The 20,305-nt window shown below is 42.5% G+C and overlaps 1 long non-coding RNA gene and 1 pseudogene across 1 annotated transcript; both read left to right on the top strand.

The window, feature by feature from the left end:
* The first annotated feature begins 1,319 nt into the window (after positions 1-1,319).
* Positions 1,320-11,060, top strand: LOC142564693 (uncharacterized). Its single transcript, XR_012824654.1, has 3 exons — positions 1,320-1,459; positions 1,522-1,583; positions 10,886-11,060. It is a non-coding gene; the product is annotated as an uncharacterized LOC142564693 (long non-coding RNA).
* A 1,233-nt stretch (positions 11,061-12,293) lies between these two features.
* On the top strand, positions 12,294-12,680 carry LOC142563357 (casein kinase I pseudogene; annotated as a pseudogene).
* Positions 12,681-20,305: the final 7,625 nt, after the last annotated feature.

The following is a 20,305-nucleotide window of genomic DNA, read 5'->3' on the forward strand; positions in this document are numbered from 1 at the left end:
AGCGTGACGGCGGAGTTTCGTGACCAGAAAAACATGGAAGGACTCTGTTATGGCGCAGAGAAGCAATAGTGGCAATAATTCGTTTTGTTCCTAACCAATTGAATTGAGGCCAATGCAACATGTTATAACTATATAACACCGACGCCGTTTGACATATATAGTCTCAAACGTCGAGCAAGTTAAGCGTGACCAGCTTTACTCGCACTTGGTACAACTGACTGAAACTTGCAAGGACAGGCTTTCCTTATGGGGCACGTAAGTGAGCTTGCATTGTAATTTGGGGTGTTTACAGAGCTGCTAATTGTATATGTTGGAATAAACTTCTGGATTCCTTCTTTCTTAAATCAATGTCAGATTTCTGTATCAAATAAGGCTACAAGCAAAACACGAGAAAGTTAACTTTCCAGAAGGAAGACAATTTTAAGTGGTCAACAGCGATCAAACAAAGCACCTTGTGAACACACAAAACTTATATCAGACGTTCCTCGATCGATCACTGACGAAAAGTTCGTGTTACAATCTTGTATTGCTGGAAATGCCAGCGCACTTGGCATGTAAGGATTCCTCTGTTACCAGTAAAAGCTGCGGAAATATTACAGCAAATATTCTGCATTTTGAATGAACACTCGTGCTGTACAATTATTTTATAATCATACCATTCAATTTATATTTTCTAAACAAGAACATCTCCTCTTCATGTGATCTGAGGCGCGAAATGGTATATGCAGTTTTCGTTAGATTATTGTAGTTCAAAGCTTCATGTCATAGCAGTGTTTACTGTTTAGCTGCGATGTGCGCAGTTATTGTCGCCGACATTCAATGGACGTATTCATTGAGCCGAGACTAATGCTATACATTACTTATCTTGCAATTACATTCCAGATTTGTATGATGTTTTGACGCGCTGCTTCTCGGTATAACATGTTTTCAAACATCAGCAAGGTAGAACTGTCGCTTTATTCAGCTACAGAAACATTCTGCATGTGAAATGACTCTGCATGCGCGTACTTTTCCGCTGCATGTTTCCATGCGGGCTATCAGCATACCGGGTAATTACCTAGTCAGTTCCATTCCGAACCGTTCATAAAGAGATTGCTCGATATTATCTACGCCTAGATTGCACACTACGGCTATATAGTTTTCATGAAAGGGTCTGGGACATATCTTCATATTGTTTACATTCAGTGCCCAGATAAGAGACAGTACGAGGCATGAAAGGGAAAACAAGATTTTTGCTATGCTGGCCCATTTGAAGGCAATATAATATTTAGAAACATGAAACAACGCGAGTGGGTAATTGTGTTGGTAAGAGCGAGAGGAAGAGCTCAATGTTTTCTATAAAGAGTTCGCACATGATCGCCTGAATGCATACGCTCTGCGTTTACATATCGCGAAGATTTCGCCGACAAAGTCCACTGTTTTCAAGTGAAGACTTCCATCTCCTCATCCTGCGAAATTGGTGAGATTTTAGCTGTGGTGACGTAGTTTTAGTCTTGTCTTTACCCTTTCTAATTGTTACAGGTAGGCTGCAGCGCTCTTCAAAATGAAAGCCTTGACCATCCTCACCCTTTTAGCATTAGCAGGTGAGTTTCCTTGAGCAGAGACACCAATTTTGTGTGATAAGTTCAACGGTATAAACTACTGAAGTTCATGAAACAATATTCTCTTATACGTGTGAGTGCAATCGATGTATATAGTCAGCATTTATTTTTTCTACGTTGCATAGCTGCAAGAAATCCCTAATTAAATCCCTGCTCCAATTTGCCCAAAAAAATAGGCCATCAATGGTGATATGCTCAACAGAACTAATGATTCTGGTTTTATCAATGCAACAATGCACATATTTAAATTACGCGTAGGAAAACAATCACCAACAGAGTTGCATAATTTTACTCAAGTTAAACGCGTTGTAATTTCGTAGTGTTTTTTTTAAGAGAAAGAAATTACATAATTCTTTAATGAGCACCGAACCGTGAGCGGCAAGTTGTGTATTATAATCTGATCGCAAAGTAAGATTTTCACCTTCGCTACGTGAATAATGTGCCAGATCTAGTAATAAAATCTTATTGTTACCTTGTTATGGTAAATATCTACGTAAAGGTTGTCCTTATGAAAATCTTTTGAAAGTAGGTAGCAAGCAGGGTTCACAATTCCTAAAACTCGTTCAAACAAGGCAGCCGTGAAAGGAACCACAGGTCCTGTGGTTCCAGTCTTGTGGAATGCCTGGTCCTTTTGCTTTGGTTGTCCCAAGACCCAGAATACCGACGTGCGGTACCAAAGAATGGTAATAGCAAACCAGAAAATAAATCAATTCTTTGTTTTACAACTGTATCATTGGTTTATTCACACCACAGACTATTGTTTTCTATAACGCAGTAAGTTCTTCCAGATAGTGTTTCCTGCACCAAAAAGCAGACCAACGTGGACGAATTTGCAAGCACACTCCCATTAGTACCTTCTATATCATCCGAAGTACCTCTGACCATAGCGCTACCTTCTCCAATGATTAGGGTAGCCCTGTAGTTAAAACCCATTGTGAGCGTGAGTCTTTGACCACAGAGTACCTATGGTCTCAAGAGATACAACCCATAACTTGACTTATGAGTTATTCTCCACAGGCATTGTGGTGTAATTTATTGAACCTCTTTGACATCAAGTTTGCTCACAGGCTATGTGGCACTGTGCATGTGCTGTTCATCAGTGAGCATTCATCACGCCAACGTAGTTCACTGGGTTTATGCCACCACTTGGGTGCCCCTATTCAATGAACCTCCTTGACGTAAAGTAGGATCACTGGGTTTTGGCGCTGTGCGTGTGCCGGTGGACAGACGAAATTAGGAAATTTTCACGCGCATTTCGTTAACAGCTAGCGCAAGGCAGGGGTAATTAGTGATCTCCAGGGGAGGCCTTCATCCTGCAGGAGTCATAACAAAAAATTCAGTGCCGTTCCAACCTGCGAATGTGGATCACCACCTGAGCTGTCAACATCGTGTTAAGGAAATTTTTGGTAAAGACTTTAGTGCATCCCTCCATGTCACTTAGTAACGATGCTAAACGTGGATTTGTGATCATCATGATATACACTGATCGGCATGCTTCAGTGGACAGACGAAATTAGGAAATTTTCAGGCCCATTTCGTTAACAGCTAGCGCAAGGCAGGGCTAATTAGTGATCTCCAGGGGAGGCCTTCATCCTGCAGGAGTCATAACAAAAAATTCAGTGCCGTTCCAACCTGCGAATGTGGATCACCACCTGAGCTGTCAACATCGTGTTAAGGAAATTTTTGGTAAAGACTTTAGTGCATCCCTCCATGTCACTTAGCAACGATGCTAAACGTGGATTTGTGATCATCATGATATACACTGATCGGCATACTCGCAACTGCAAACACATTCTTTCTTACTGTCAAATTGATTCACGTAACCCACTGAGTGGTCGGTTGGACCAAATCGGTGTGGCATCACAAGCGATATGTCTGCAACGCGAAACACCTAAACCACTCCCTTTTTGCTCCCGTCAAGTCCATATTGAAATTACCAATAACAACCACAGGTTTAGTGTCATCGCAATTATACCCCGCAAAAGGGGTAACCGTGAACTTTACGTAGCTATGAGCCATTTAATATTTTGCTTGCTTACCGGTGTACGAGCCATAGCTTGCAGGTGTATGAGCCATTGATGATGGCAGTATTCGACATGCGGATCTCTATGCTGTATGCGTGATTAGGTAGAACGTAAGCACTGTTCTGTTCGCTTTGATAAGTGTTAGTAACCTCTTGCTTACGGGGGCATTAGTGCGTACAGGGGCATGAGCCATCGATGATGACAGTTTTCCTGTGCAGACACCAAAATTATGTTCTACCAAAGCGATACACAACTCCAGTATAATAGGCTGATGAGGGTGTGAATAATGGGCCGCCCTTCAGTAAAGCTCCTTGATGGCAATATGGGTGTATGCCACAGGACGAATACTACCGCGCATCTGCCGCACTTCTACAGCGAAGCTGCATATGGCCAAAGATTCCGTGTATTTTTTGGTTCCGTCCACAAATGCTATCATCATCAATGGCTGATAACTCGTAAGCACTCATACTCCCGTATGGTACCAAAAAAAGTAATGGCTCATAGCCCCGTAAGCAAGAGGATGCGTGATTAGGCAGAAAGGGGTAACCATGAACTTCACGTGGCTCTGAGCCATTTAATTTTTTGCTTGATTACCGGTGTACGAGCCATAGCTTGCAATACTGTCGTCATCAATGGTTCATACTCGCGGCTACTGTGGCTCATACCTCCGGAAGCAAGCAGAAAATGCAATGGCTCATAGCCCTGTAAGGTTCGCTGCCATTCACTTGGCGTTGGTTAGTTGTGATGATGACATCCCTATTGTCATTGTCAGCGATTTCAATGTGGATGTGTCGTGACCGAAAATGGAGTGGTTTACGCATTTCGTCTTGCAGACGTATCGCTTGCGATGCCACACCGATCAGAACCGACCAACCACAAAGCGGTGTACGAGCGACGATTTCACATTATCAAAGAATGTGTTTGGACGTATCTCCAAGCACACCCAAGTGTGATAGTGAGAAGCTCATGAATTCGCACTTTGCCTAGGTTAGGCGTGATAACACTACCTTTCAGGTTGTCGGTAAGGACTTCAATGTGGACAATTCAAAACCAGACGTTTTGCAACAAAACTTTCGTTTGAGGTTCCCCAATAATACTAGAAGAAAGGGGGTTAACCGAGGGGCCCGAATTTTTTTATTAGTCATATCATAAGAAGCCAACAAACACTGACACCAAGAACAACATAGGGGAAATTACTTGTGCTTAATAAATGAAGTAATGAAATGATGAGTTAATGCAAATTAAAGCGGATGAAAAAACAACTTGCCGCGGGTGGGAACCGAACCCACAACCTTCGCACACGACTAATAAAAAAATCGGGCCCCTCGGTTAACCCCCTTTCTTCTCGTTGATTACATGACGAGGGTCCCGAATCCAGCAACATTCGTGTCGTGTATTTATACAGTCGTGTATAAATTTAACTTTGGCAAACATTCTGTCGAAGATTGTAACCGAAAAAACCAGCGTATATCACAACGCTATCGTCACTGCCATTACCAAATGATGAAAATAAATACATTTACCCTTGTCTAACCCCAAGTGATGTGCTACGGCTTCGCCGGTCATCCACCTTAACAGACTTCAATTGCTTCTCAATTTTGTAGAGAAAAATTTCCTGGAAATTTATACTGCAGAGGACCGAATCTAACTCACGTTTTATATATTCTGATTTTCCGGCGAAGAAGAAGAAGACAGAAGAGACAAGAAAAGGAGAGGCAGAGGAAGAGAAAGAAGTGATCAAGATGGATTCCTGTAAATAAATGAGTGTATTTTAACCCGTACTTTATATTTGGCGCAGCCGACCATGTGGCTCGAAGTGACGTTGGCAAGAAGAACAGATGGGCAGAGGACCGTGAAGACCTGCCAGCTTGATGGCGCACATCCAGTGCTTCTTCAGGAATCAGCGACTTCATCGGAACTGCTTCGCATCATCATTGAGAAGAGTCAACTGAACGAAGCGGCCCTCGTTGAGAAAGGTGTAGTAAGAATCGGTGCTTCTATGTCTGAATTTGAGGTTATGTTTCCGGGACATTCAAGGATAGATTCCAAGAACGAGACTGAGCACACGAATAACACCTTGTGGCAAGCGCTGTTTCAGCAGCAGACCACGCAGTACGAGCAACAGCGACTGATTCTCGAAGCAGTTAGCGACTCACAAGGAGCACAGAAACCACATCAAGAAGAGTTCAAGCCCTATAGCTTCGATAGGGTGTCCAATGCCGCCAACTAGTGGCTCAGATTTTATCAATACGCATGTTCGCAAAACCACTGGACATCATTGGACGACAAAGTGTGTAACATGCGCCGTGTTTTATCAGGCAATGCCAGAAAATGGTGCGACATGCGAATCGCAAGTCAATGCCGTGATTCATGGCCCAAGTGGAAAGATAGTTTGCTTTCTGCTTTTGAGCGAAATCCGGTTGACGGATGGAACGACGCAATAGCTTTCTGACACAGAAAAGGGACTGTCATGGATTATTTTTTCGAGAAGAGGCGTTTACTCTACATTGCCGACCCTAATCTGCCGGACTCTGCAATCCTTCCCCTGATTATTCAAGGCATGACCAACGAATCACAAAGAGAGGTCTGTGTACACCGTCCAACCTCCACGGATGACTTACTTGCTTGCCTTAAGTATGTGTCCAGCCATTTCCTGATTCATGGTCCCCTCAAAAGGCATAGCACTCTACCACTGAGCATTGACGCACATGGCGAAACAGTATAATAATTAAATACCGAGTCCGACCGACGTGAAACGATGGAAAGTATATACCTTCTGAAGTCAAATCTCTTATCTGTTAAGACGATGGTAAATGGCAAAAGTCTGGACTCCCTGGTTGATACTGGAATATCCGTAAGCCTGGTAGATGGTAAATGGAAAAAGTATGGACTCCCTGGTTGATACTGGAGCATCCGTAAGCCTGATAAACCAGGATGTTGTCCGACCGATCAAGGTGTATGAAAGAAGAATAGCTAGTGTTCAAAGCTATGATGGAAAAACTAGAAGGTTGCAACACTCGGCAGAAGCAGAAGTTGAATTTGGTGGATTCACCTGAAAGTAGGTGCCCTTGTCATGCAGGGTGTTGACTTCCTTTTTGTCTAGACCTGATATGAAGCGATTGAAGATGAATATTTCTTGGAGAGACGACGTGACTATTCACGAATCATTTAGACCTAATTTGTGTGGAATAGAAAATTCACATCGAAGAATTAGAAATGCTGATGAGATGCTGACAAATTTTCCCGAACTCTTTTGTGTTGAGACGTACCAGCTGGCAGCAGATGTCTTCGAGGTACCGTTTAAGCTTCGTGACGTCACAGTAGTGCGTAAAAAGCCGTACAGTCTCTCCCACGAGAAAAAGACTTGGCTAAAGGCCGAACTGCAGCAAATGCTAAATGCCCGTATTATAAGGCCATCAACACCTACTTTAGCGTCACCAATCACCATAGTATCGAAAGACGATGGCTCATTTCGTTTGTGCACAGATTACCGGAAGATAAACGGCCAGACTGATTTCTTTCCTTTTCCCATGTCCCGAATAGACGAGATTATCAATGAAACTGGTGGATCAATTTTTTTCTCTCGGATCGACCTCTGTAAAGCATACTGGCAGGTGCCACTACACGAAGATTACAAGCAGTACACTGGTTCTTTTACACCTTTCGATGTGTACGAGTACAACCGCTTACCATTCTGTTGGAAGAATTCTGGAGCTTGGTTTCAGAAAATGATGAATGGCATTCTTGATAAGTTCTTGAGAAAATTTTGTAAAGTACACATTGACGGCATCATCATATACTCACGTACAAGATTCGAACATGAAAAACACCTTTCGTGCGTGTTAGAAGCCTGCGACAAGTCAAAGTTAAAGATTAACAAAAACAAGAGTGAATGTTTTCTTTCTAGGAAGAGTTTCTGAAGGCAAAACTAAAGCAACAAAAGAGGAGTCTCTGCAAAGGATGAAGAAGCTCGTCAAGCGATATGACCTACACTCACTCCGTGTTTTCCTCGGACTCGCTGGTCTTTGTCGTGCGTTCATTAGGGATTACGATGCAAGGACACGATGCCTCACCAAGCTGACGCAAAAGGATGTGCCATTTATGGGGAGTGAAGAGTGCGAGAAAGCGTACGAGTACCTTGTTGAAGCTATATCGCCGGATCCTGTGCTTGTGCTACCTGACTTGAACAAGCCTTTCGAGCTGTGCACGGACGCTTCACAAAATTGTACAGTAGCCGGTCTATATCAACGAGACACAAAGGAACGGGAAGGACGCCAACTCAAGGTGATTGGCTATTGTTCTTCTACGTTCTCGAAAGCTCACGAACATTACACGAATACAAAAAACCAGGCTCTGGCTGTTGTGATGGCACTCCGTTATTTCAGAAGCTACATAGAGGGTCGTCATTTCCGGCTTTTCTTTGACAACCGAGCGTTAACATACCTCTTGGGATAAACCCAGCCTAAGGGCAGGGTGGCGCGTTGCATCAGTGAAATACAACAGTTCACTTTCGATGTAAGCCATCGACCTCGTGATAAGCTTCCTGACGCAGAAGCTCTTTCCAGGCTTCACATTACAGAAGTGAGAACATATGATGATGAACACGTTTACAGCTTGTGGGAAGGCACCGAAGACCTGACTTGCAATAATGGCAAATTTTGCGTGCCAGGAACTTTGGTGAAAAAGGTTTTGAAGCTGTACCATGACCGCCCAGAGTCAGGAGGGCATGATGGATTCTGGAAAACTTATTGGAAGATAAAAAGTCGTTTCATCTGGAAAAGTATGAAGGAAGATGTCAAGAACTACGCGCAAACCTGTCAACAGGGCCAAATTAACAAGGCCAAGTATCGTCCAAGAGGGAATCAAATGGTCATCGCTAATCATTCCCAAGTACCATTTGAAGTAATTCATCTGGATTTTGCCGAAATAAAAAAGCGAGGAGAGGAAGTCAGTAAGACTCAAGCATTCCTTGACGCAATAGATGAATGCACACGCATGGCAGCTCCAAAGCCAGGAAAGGAAGACGCCAATTCTGTTTTGACGTTAGTGGAGCGGAATATGTTCATGAACACCAAGGTATTGGTCTCCGACAACGGGCCAGCTTTCCGCAGTAAGAAATTTCAAGAATGGGCCCGTGATAGAGGAATTGCCCCGAGATTTGCCACAACCTACCTTCCAGAAGGAAACGGCCTAGCTGAGAGGCTCATTCGGGATTTCAAAACATTCATCGCAATTTACCATGATTTCCGTGTAGGATGGAAGTGTGCCTTGGAAGCAGCAGTCAGGCACCACAACCATTCTCGTACCATGGAATTAGGATGCACGCCTAACTTTGCTGCATCAGGCGAAGCAACTTGGCTGCCGGCTGACTACGACCTTGGAATCGTTCGGAAAGTAGATCTGCAGGAAAGGCGCAAGACACAAGAGGAGCTTGCACGCTACAGATCGACCATGAAGAGACACTTCGATCTGTGACATAGCTCGAAGATGCCTGCAATAGACCCTAGAGATGCAGTTTCAGTCCGGGGGAGTTTAGGTGGACCGAAGTCCAGATTTTCTGGGCCCTACACAGAGATAAAGACCACCAAGCAACAAGGAATTTTGAAATCGCTACACTATTTGGGAACGGAAGGAAAAACTGAAATTGCAACAGTGGGAAATCTCATATCCTATCATCCCAGGAGGGATGAAAACCGAAGACCGGGAGGATGTGATGTTCCAGCGAAGAAGAAAAAGACAAGAGACAAGAACAGGAGAGGCAGAGAAAGAGAAAGAAGTGATCAAGATGGATAACTGTAAATAAATGAGTGTATTTTAACTCGTACTTTATATATATAATATATTCTGAGAACCTTGTAAAGATATGTAAAGCAACGCGCGGACATCGCGGCGACGCCATCAAATCACGCTACGTCCTCAGCCGGCTTTATACATATCTAATACATAAAGAGTTTTATCATTTCTATTACTGTGTGTGCTTACATTTTTTCGCTGCTAATAGCAGAACTTCGAGGTAACAATCACATGGGTTCTGCGGACTTCTGTTCCTCTTGCATATAAAACTTCAAACGAACTCGTACATACAGTTCATGACGGTCTTCCATCGTTTCTTGCAAGTTATCTACAGCCTTCCTGTAGAGGACGCTATCTTCTGGAAACTGTAAATTGCTGATATGAATAACACTGAAAATTTCTTATAATGCTTTCTAAGATCCAAAGGGTTAAATATCTCTAGGCATGTAGCAAATAGCACTGGAGAGATTGTTTTTTGGTTGACCCTTTTCTTGATCGGTAAAAACATTTGGCTTACTGGAGGGCTATGCGAATGACACAGTCAGAAGGAAGTGTCTGGTTCCTTTAATCATGCGGCAGGCTTTTAGGGCTTCTGCTTTATGAGCGAATGATTGTTGGACCTCACGTTTTACTCAGATGACGGCAGGGCTTATGCTGTAACGTAAGTTTCTCTTCAAGACCGTTTGCCTCATCTTATTCTTTTACGTAAAAGAACTGCGCGGATATTTATGTTTATAGAAACATGATTGAAAATGTACGCGTTGAAAAAGAAGAACAATATCACAGTAAACGTTCCGGCTCTGGATCAGGTTATTTCGAGAAAAATTTCGCTGATTTCATGAAGGTAAACATCCGGCCAGTGTTCGTACAATTGCGATATATATATATATATATATATATATATATATATATATATATATATATATATATATATATATATATATATATATATATGAGTGTGCGTGTGTATCGGCATATCAATACATACGTAGGTACGTAGATACAATGCGTATACATATACAGATTGTGCGAACGCCAACAAAAATAGCATTGTGAGGCAAAATTGCCGTGTGTCTTTGTTCTGCATAGTGTTTAACGGCGCTCTTTTTCTTTTGCATATGTACAAAGCTCGTCGTAATATCAGATCATAAAATGGAGACGTAAGTTAGTTCTTAATTTATTAGCGCCAATTTTCCTTGCCTGACGCGGCAAACCCTAATTATTAAGACGAAGCACATCGCTGTAACAATAAAACGGGTACGCATGGCATGGAAACATCACATTTATTTGATGATCTATTGTTTCGTTCTCATGTGTTTTTAGGGCGTTACAAGAACAATGAAAAGCTGACTAAGTTTGTGCCTTTTCTGCCATGAAAGCACTTGAGGGCCAGCATTTTTCACTCGGGGTAGGGAATGGAGGACGAGAGATGGCTATTGTCACTGACACGTTACCATATTTCTGCAGGTTATGCGGCTGCTTCTTGCAACGATTCGACCTGCAATGAATTCTGCAAAGATTGGGGCGCAAGCGGAGGTTTCTGCCCAGGAGGCCAGTCGTGCAGTTGCACCTATCTATGAAATACTGGGTGGGAGATGACGGCAATACAAAGTTTTCGCCCGTGCAACACTGTGCTCTGTATTATTCTGGTTTGTTATCTAGAACAATACAAAATGTATGGCCCGGATGGACATACAATATAGAAATACCGAAATAGTTTCAATACGTTCGCAACTAATTGATCACAGTGCTTTGCATTAGAGGAAACGAATGTCCTTATTGAGAAGACCAGCCATGAAATTGTTAAGATCGTAGAGTTAGAGAGTCTTTATTGAAGCTTATGTTTAACGACTAGCGATTAATTTGGGCTGGTAAGTGGTAATTTTATATTTGCTCGGCAGGCCCAAAGGTAGGTAAGTAGTGAAAATATATTTATACATGTCCAGTTCAACTAGGGTTCAGGAAACTTGCGTGCCGTTTACTCTAATTAAAACCATAATAAATTTAGACATTGAGGAAGCACTAAAAGGCCGTGATGAACCTAATTGACGAGCTTTGACTAATATTCAGCTTCTAAGAAGCACTTGGCAATTTGGAACGTTTTTTTCTTCAGGCCACATGATTTAGCAAGCTCTCGTTTGAGGTAGATTTCACTACGTACTCTTCCAGGGACAACAACCTCTCCATAATAATGAGCTGGAATGCGGAGAGCTTGAGAAAGCGACCAGGACCGCCTACGAAGAGGATGAGTAATACAGGCTAAATGACTTCGAACCTCTTTCGTAAGAACAGAAGGTACTTCAATATGGTAAAAGCCTATTAGGTCTGTTGCCCACTTTCACGGAATATTTTTCGTTATGATTACGTTGTCATAGGAGATTGCCGGATCAAATCCTTGCCATGGCAGCCGTATATTCAAGGGGACAAAATTCAAAAGCGCACCTGTCGCGTGCTTTTGAGGCCCCTAAATATTCTCGGGTCATCAAAACTAATCCACAACCTCCCGCTACCACATGCCTCATAATCTTATCGTAGGTTCCCCGACAATAAATCGAATTCAATTTATTTCGGGGCAAATTACGTGGCATTACTGCGTTGTTTTTTGTGCCTAACAGGCGCCTAAGTGCCTGCAAGCGTGTTGTGGTGCTTTTATGAATTTTATTACTTACAGCACGAATTTTATTGTGTTAGCACTAAAAGCATACAGTACGGACACGGACAGTACACGTACGGGCTCGGACTGAAATTTAGCAGCGAATCCTTCAGGGATATTTATTTGGGGACAAACATAACCACGGGGATAGATGTGGAAGGCACATTCCTGTGCATCACGAAGAAGCACCCACAGCTGCACATAAACACCAAGTTCTGCTAGATGGTGCAGGGAGATGTCGGCATCCACCTTATCCACTGGTGCGGCTCCGAGGTTGACTACAACGTCATGGTGATAGAGCTTTCGGGCCCCTCACTCGAGCACCTATTCAACTACTGCCACCGCAAGTTCTACCACAAGATGGTGCTGCTGGCGAACCAGCTGGTGTCGTGCGCTAAGTACACCAATTCCAAGAAGTTAATGCAAAGCGACATCAAGCCCGTCAACTTCCTCATGGGGCCGGACAAACAGGGTACTTGGTTAAGATCATCAAATTTAGGCTGCGCAAGAAGTACCGGGACTTGGCGCTGCACAGTCACATCTCCTACCTGGAGAACAAGACCCTGACGGGTAGGCGTGCTACACTTCGGTGAACACACATCTGTGCATCGAACAGAGTCGCCGGAACAACCTGCAGCTGATGTACTTCAACCAGTGCCACCTGCCGTGGCAGGATGTGCGGACCGTCCACATGCGGAAGTAGTATGGGTGCATCAGCGAGAAAAAGAGGTAAAGGCCCATCGAGGAACTCGGTCGCAGCTTTCCCTCCGATTTTTCTGCCTACCTGAACTACTGCCGGTCTAAGTGCTTTGACGAGAAACCCAAATACTCGTACTTGCAGCATTCTTCGTTACAGTTACAATATATGTATGTTTGTATCTAACCGTTCTCCCACCTATGAGGGTCCCCGGGTAGCTCGTGGTCGATGGGGCAAGGCATTGGTTTGCTGTGCTGAGGTAACATTGCTCGAAACAAACCATCGGACAAATTTGGGTGACTCCGTATGTGGCAATGTGAACATGTGTGACGCATTGCAACGAACTTCTTTCGCGCCAACATGGGTCACCGTAGAGGCCCGACTCGTAAGGCACCGCTGCTGTGCGAAGAAACTCTTACGCCAACATGGAGCACTCGGCCTGCGCCAATCGGTCTGTGGTGGTATCCAATTAAGCTCTTTGCTGCCATCTGGGGTCTCTGGTCATGTGCCATCAGGCGTGTACCGCTCCTCGATGAACGTCTTTGACGTGAACTTGGGAAATTAAGCATGTGACACCGGAAATGTTCCTCTCTACGATGAGGAAAAAATATCCTTTATGTTTATTCGATGCTGAGCGGAATAAAAACCCAGCTCACATGGGTTAGTCTGGAGCAGCAACCCAGCCCATTATCAGGCGAAGTCACAAACGCGCACGACCTGCATAAAGAGGGCAGCGTTTCAGTGATAGCAGTCACCTTCCTTGGTGAACTGTCTCCCTCCAATAGAAAAGTATGACCCTGTAGTCTTGTTGATCATGGTTTATTGACTGTAATGGAAGTACATGCACCACGAATTTGTGTCTCATGGTCAAACTGTCCTTGAAGCTTCGTACGTGGAGGTACCACAGCGTTTGAGAGATCCTGTAAGCCATGTACAAACAAACTCCTCGAAAGATGCACTCGATACTGCGCCCCGAACATGCCCCTGCGAGAAGTCATTGACATCGTGTGAGATTTCTGTTATGCCATTTCTTCACTGTGCTGGAAAACATGGCGTTAGCCTTCTGCGACTCCTTTTTGTTCCTGAAATGCACATTGGTGTTGGCTTGGTAACATTTCAGATGGGACGAGTTGACTGAATATGTAATCGCTGCTCAAGTTCATGAAACGGGCCACATTGGGGTTTCATTTCCCTTCTTCTTTCTCAATGTCCGTAACTGAACACACAAAAGAACGCAGATAGAAATCACGGACAAAAGAATCGTGGGCATCATTCCAGATAAAACATGTTTGTAAATCTGAGCAGCATTTTTTGACTGCGCATTCTGTTCCGATTGTTTCGAATTTTCGAAATCGTAAATTGCGCTACAATAAAACATTAACTCTTAGAAAAGTTAACGCGACAGCGCTGTCAAGCGTCCATTGAGCAATGCAAGGAGAGGTGAAACGAGTGAATTCTGTCCAAAAGGCACGAATTTTAACGTGACCACATTGATGCATCTCTAAGTTTCTGACATCAAATTTATTAAACCTACTCCTCGATATTTTTAGACAAGACTCTTAAGTTAATTTTGTCTACACGTGTCTTGTGACAATGACTAAATTACGTCATGAATATATTGCGGGATTTCGCCTAATTAAAACAATTACTTGAAATAAGTTTCAATAAACCGTGAAGATTAGCAGCACACGTCTTTCTGCGCATTATATTTCGCTTTTTATTCGCGTCCGAGCTAAACCCCACAAACACGGTTGAAAAATAAAGATAAATACCGAAAGAAAAACAAAGATGAGTTTTTTGTCAATTCTGCAGCAACCTTCATAAATTCAAACATCTTTTTGCATCAGTGTTGACCACTTAAGAGAACGTGCAATGTCTATTAGTGCATTATCCTATAAATTGATCACAAGCAAGACGAAGGAAGAGTGGATGGGCCAGGCAAGCAGCTTGTCCGTCGTGTCAAACCATTCTGCCCAAGACCGTCACTGAGTGCAGCAGAATGTGTTTTAAAGTTCGGCATATACGAAAGAATTTTTCCCGCGCACCCTTCAATGGCTCTCTTCGTGTTTCACCTCTTTACATGCGTGGATTTGTTTTCTTAACTCTGTCTATTGCAAGAAAATCTTGACAATGTTACCATTATGTACGCGCAATGCATCAATATGTTTCCTCTTCGTGCCATTAGAACATCATACCAGTGTTGCCGAGTCGTAGAAAATTACCCATATTGTGGGAAACAGCAAGAGTTTGTCGAAAAAAAGTAATATTCTTAATTTCATCGTCCATCATTGTATATTATTCATACACGGATAAAATGGGTTATTACAGGCAACTATAAAGATATATCGTAATATATAACGACATGTGGCGCATTATTCACGCATAGATGCTGAAAGTCTGACTCTACGATCAGATAAGGTTATTATTCTCTTTGCGGATCGCTGTTCTGCAATTCAACATCAGAATTGTTGCACTTAGCAAATAAAAACCATTATTTCTCTTAAGTCTATCACCATATCAGGTTTATATTTATGTGCAAGTTGGAGAAGTGCTATATTAATAAGGGATTTCATGTGTCGATGCAGCATTGAAAACAACTAAGTGCTGGCTATATCTACGGGCTACGCTTAAAAATAAGTGACATTTCTGTTTCACAAGTTTCAGTACTTTACCGTTGAACTTATCACATAAAGTTGTTGTCTCTTGCCCAGGAAACTCACCTGCTAATGCTAAAAGGACGAGGATGGCCAAGACTATCATTTTCAAGACTGCTGCCGGCTACTTGTATCAATTAGAAAGGGTAAAACATCAGTGAAACTGCCCATACAGAGCTAAATTCAAACCAGTTTTACAGGCTGTGGACTTGGAAGTCTTCGCTAAGACAAGAGATGAATTCCTCGACGAAATCTTCCCGATATGTAAACGATGAGTTTATGCATTCGGGCGATCATGTGCGAAGCCTTTATAATGGAGTACTCAACTCTTTCTCTCGTCTTCACCCTGGAAAAACATGCACATTTTCTCACATTTCGTTATATTATATTGCATTCATCCGTACCAGCATATCAAAAATATTTTTCTCCCGCCCATGCCTCGTGCCATCTCTCATATAGGCACTTAATCTGAAGGTCATGAAAAGAAGTTATCTTCAATAACCTAGTTACTCGTATAAAAATTTCCTAGGTGGACCATGCAGTGTAGGTATCTAGAATAACAAGTAATTTCTTTATGAAACCTTCTAATCAGAACTGCTAGGTAAATCGCCGGTACGGTAAAAGTCTCTACGGAAACACGCGGAAAAAGTGCATTCATGCACAAATATTTGACATGCAGAATGTCATTCTAGCTGAATAAAGCGACAGTGCAATCTTGCCGATGCTTGAAAACATGCCCGAACACAGCACGTTAAAGCTTAAACCACAATACAGATCTGAAACTGAAACGCCAAGATAAGTGATGTCGAGCTTGAACGTTTGCTGCTAAAGGGCCCACGCGCGTGGAATGCCGGTGACTCAAATTCCACATATCGCAGCTAAAAAGCTAAACAGTGCACTTACTATGACATGAATTTTTAAACTACTATATTGACAAAATAACTATATGTGCCATTTCAAAGCTCACAATACAACCAAAGGAGACATTTTTTCTTACAATATAACAGTTATCATTATATAATTAGTATATCATTATAAAGATATTGCAGAGCACTAATGTTGATTCCAAATGGAGACTACTGCCAGCATTATATCAGTGGTTTTTAATTTCTAACAGAGGAATACTTACATATAGAATTTCTTGAATAACATGGATCTCTAAGGATTTCTTGATTAACATGCTTAACATTGCTTAATTGTTTGTATTGAATTTGTTCTTCTGTCTTAGGCTTATTGTTGTTTTATATTTAGATCTTCAAATTACTCGGCTTTATCTCAGTTGCGGCTGTTTCATTTCATTTCTGTATTAAGCTGGTGATTGTTCGTTCTTCTTATTGTTAGTGTGTCAACTGTTTTTGCAATTTTGGTATGTAATATGCCCCTCCTCTCTGTAATGTGCAAATCCTGAGGGTAAAAAAATTATTAAATAAAGTGCGCTGACATTTCTAGGGGTACAACATTGTAACACTAAGTTATCGACATTGATTTATCAAGGAACGCCTTATATATATTTTCTTTATTCGAGAAATGCTTTGCATGGCTATGTAAAGGGCTTAAAATTTCCTTCGTCTTCGGAAGTTGATTCCGTCATGTTTGGGCTGTACTAGTACTTCATTCAGAAATCAGGCAGGCATATAAAAAGGGAATAGTCCTGAAACGTCTTAAAAGAAATATATTTATGAGCACTACAATCACCACGAAACTGTTACCACGATTACGTGCCCCGGAAGGGAAGTTTGCCCTTACAACCTCTAGTCAGTTGTACGAACTGCGACAAAAGCTGGTCACGCATAAATTGCGCCAGTTTAACAAGTGTGCTTAACAGCGTCTGTGTAAAATATTTACGGCATGTTGCATTGGTTTGAGTTCAATTATCTACAAACAAGATGAATTACTTTTACCACTGTTGCTACTCTGCAACATAAAAAGACACAAAAAGGTTTTTGTCGTTACCTAAGAATTTCTCAATTCTGAATTTCGAGATAATGAATATTACCTTTTTTCGACAAATCTTTGCTGTTTCCCACAATATGGGTAATTCTCTAAAACTTCGTACATTAAAACGAAGTTTTAATGGTACGAAGATAAAACATATCGATAAATTGCTTGTAAATAATGGTAAAGTTCTCACGATTCCCTTGCAATGGGTTGAGTTAAGAAAACAAAGTCACGCATATAGAGGTGAAACACGAAGGAAGGCATATAAGGATGCGCTGGAATAAGCATTTATGATATGCCAATCAATAAAGCTCATTCTGGTGCACTAGGTGGCGCTCTTGGCCCGAATGGATGGACAAGATGGACAAGCTGCTTCCCTGGTCCATCTCCTCTTCATTCGCCTTGCTTGTGATACATTTATAACCTGACGTACTGCTAGACAATGCACGTTCTCTGCACATCTGGCGAACACTATGAAGCAAACAGGTGTTTCAAGTTGAACTGGTTGCTGGAAAATGCACACAAATCTCGTCTTTATTTTTCAACCGCGTTTGTGTGGTGTAGCTCGTACGCGAAGCAAAAGGGAAACGTAACACGCAGAAAGAGGTGCGCTTCTAGTCTTCACAATTTCTTCAACGATAGTAAAGGGATGGTAAGAGATAATAATGTTACATGGTAAAGTGAGGCAAGATCCTGCAATAGTTCTGTCAAGTAATTTGGTCGTGTTCGCTTGACTGATCCACACAAAAATAAACATACGAATCTTTTCCAAAACTTCATGCTGTGCGTTAACAAAATATTATTTCACAAACATCCAGATACACCAATGTTGTCACCTCTATAACCCTCCCCGTTGGACACAATGCACTCGTTCTGCCTCCGTTCAACGCTGAAAGCACCCTTGGAAGTCCTTTCGTGTTCAGCTTTACTGCAGGTATTGCTTTATTGTGGCACAATGCATGAACCCCATGTATATTTCCATGAACCCCAATATATTTCCACTTGAGGAGCGTGCGCCATTTGATTGCCCGGGATGTCTTTCTGCGTTTTTTTTTTTTGTTCGGTTTCGTACATTGCGCAAGACGAAGGTGCATAAAAACTCCAACTGGCCCATTTCATAAACTTCAGCCGTGATATAATTTTTTTTCAAATTGTCATGTCTGTAACGTCACCTTCGGAAACCTAATTTTAATTTCAGCGACAAAAAAGTCGCACAGCACTAACCTGGGCAATCACGAAAAGTTTTGGCACAGTGATGGAACTGCGTTCCAGAATCTCATGCACTGTCAATGGCATCTCCTAGGGCCGTTATCGCGGTTTAGTATCCAGCTCCCCTAACTCGCAAAATTTGGTGGCACGTGGCTCACACGATCTGTCTAGCTCTGCAGAACATCAACGTAGGAAACTTCAGGGACATTTTGACCGTGAGACACAAACCGGCCGAGCAAACACTTCCATAACATTCAATAAACCACCATCAACGTCACTAGAAGGTCATGATCTTCGATTTGAGGGAGACTGTTCACAAACAAAGATGACTGTTATCAATCACACGCTATTTTCCTTCTGCAGGTCATTCGCATTCGTGGCCCCGACTGCTAATGCGCTAGCTCACTGCTCCTGAGCAACCGTTGTTATCTATGCTCGATCCCGTTCAACATCAACGAAATTTAAAGAGTACTTTTCATCCTTTCAGACTGGCACATTCACAGTGGCACATACCTAGTTACCCATTGTTGACCTCAATGACCTTCATTGAGGAGTGGCCAACGCCTACTGGAAAATGCACAGAGAGCAAAGGTGGCATCGAAGAGGTTTACAGGGGGCCACCAAACATCGAGGGACACATACCACGTGCTCCGAATCAGCGTCCCAGTTTCTTCAAACAGCCGTGCCTACCGAGTCCCGCGTCTACAGTGACCCATGTCGGAATGAAAGAGGTTCGCTGAAGTTAGGCACTACTGCACACGCTGCCATATACGCAGTAACCCAAGTTGGTGCGATGGTTGGTTTCACTGTTACCTCAGTACAGCAGCCGGATGTGCTGCCCATTTAGCGACGAACTGCCTAGGAACCAAAGTATTCAGAAAAGTGGCACTTCAAAATAAAATATATTTCTAAATTTGAGCGCCATTTGTTTGACTGCGTGCTCTGTTGCCGTCGCGTTGTTCTTACGGATTCGTAGGTTGCGCAACAATAAAGCGTTGCCTGTGAAAAAGGTGACCACGAGAGAACATCCCAGGGTAATTTCAGCAATGGCAGAAGAGGCGGGACGAGTGTAATGTGTCCCAAGGGGAATATTTTGGAGGTGATGTATATCACAAACTGTATTTCACAAAACACATGCAATAATTTACATATATCAGACTGATGGATCCGCAAGTTTCTGAAATTATTTTTATTGAACGCACTACAAGAAGTTTCTGCATGCAGACATTATACCACGACCCGTCTGCACGAGTCATGCGACAATGATCAAATCAAATCATCGAAGTAATGGAGAATTTCGCCTGATTATAAACACTCTTATTTTATGTCAATTAATTGCGAAGATAAGAAGTGCACGTCTTTCCGCAAATTACGTGCCCTTTCGTCTTCGCCGATGAGGTGCATTGCACAATTACAGTTGCAAAATAATGAGATTATTGCAAATTTTGCTGCAACCAGCATAACTTAAAACACATTTTCACATGATGGCGCTGACCAAATAAGGAAATAAGGTGGAACGTGTTAACTGGTACACTGGTAACTGGAAAACTGGTAAACATTGGAAAATATCGTTATGAAAAGAGCGTTATGACCGGTATCATCGCGATGTTAAGTTCGCGCCAGGTGCTTGGGTTCTCCTTTAGTCACCATGTCGTCGAGTTCGCCTCGCACAGAAGCTTCTCTCTCGTTACACAGGGCCTTATGAAGTACTACGTCAATTTAACGACGCAAATTAC

This window comes from Dermacentor variabilis, chromosome 11 (genome assembly GCF_050947875.1).
Source record: "Dermacentor variabilis isolate Ectoservices chromosome 11, ASM5094787v1, whole genome shotgun sequence".
Lineage (NCBI taxonomy): Eukaryota > Metazoa > Arthropoda > Arachnida > Ixodida > Ixodidae > Dermacentor > Dermacentor variabilis.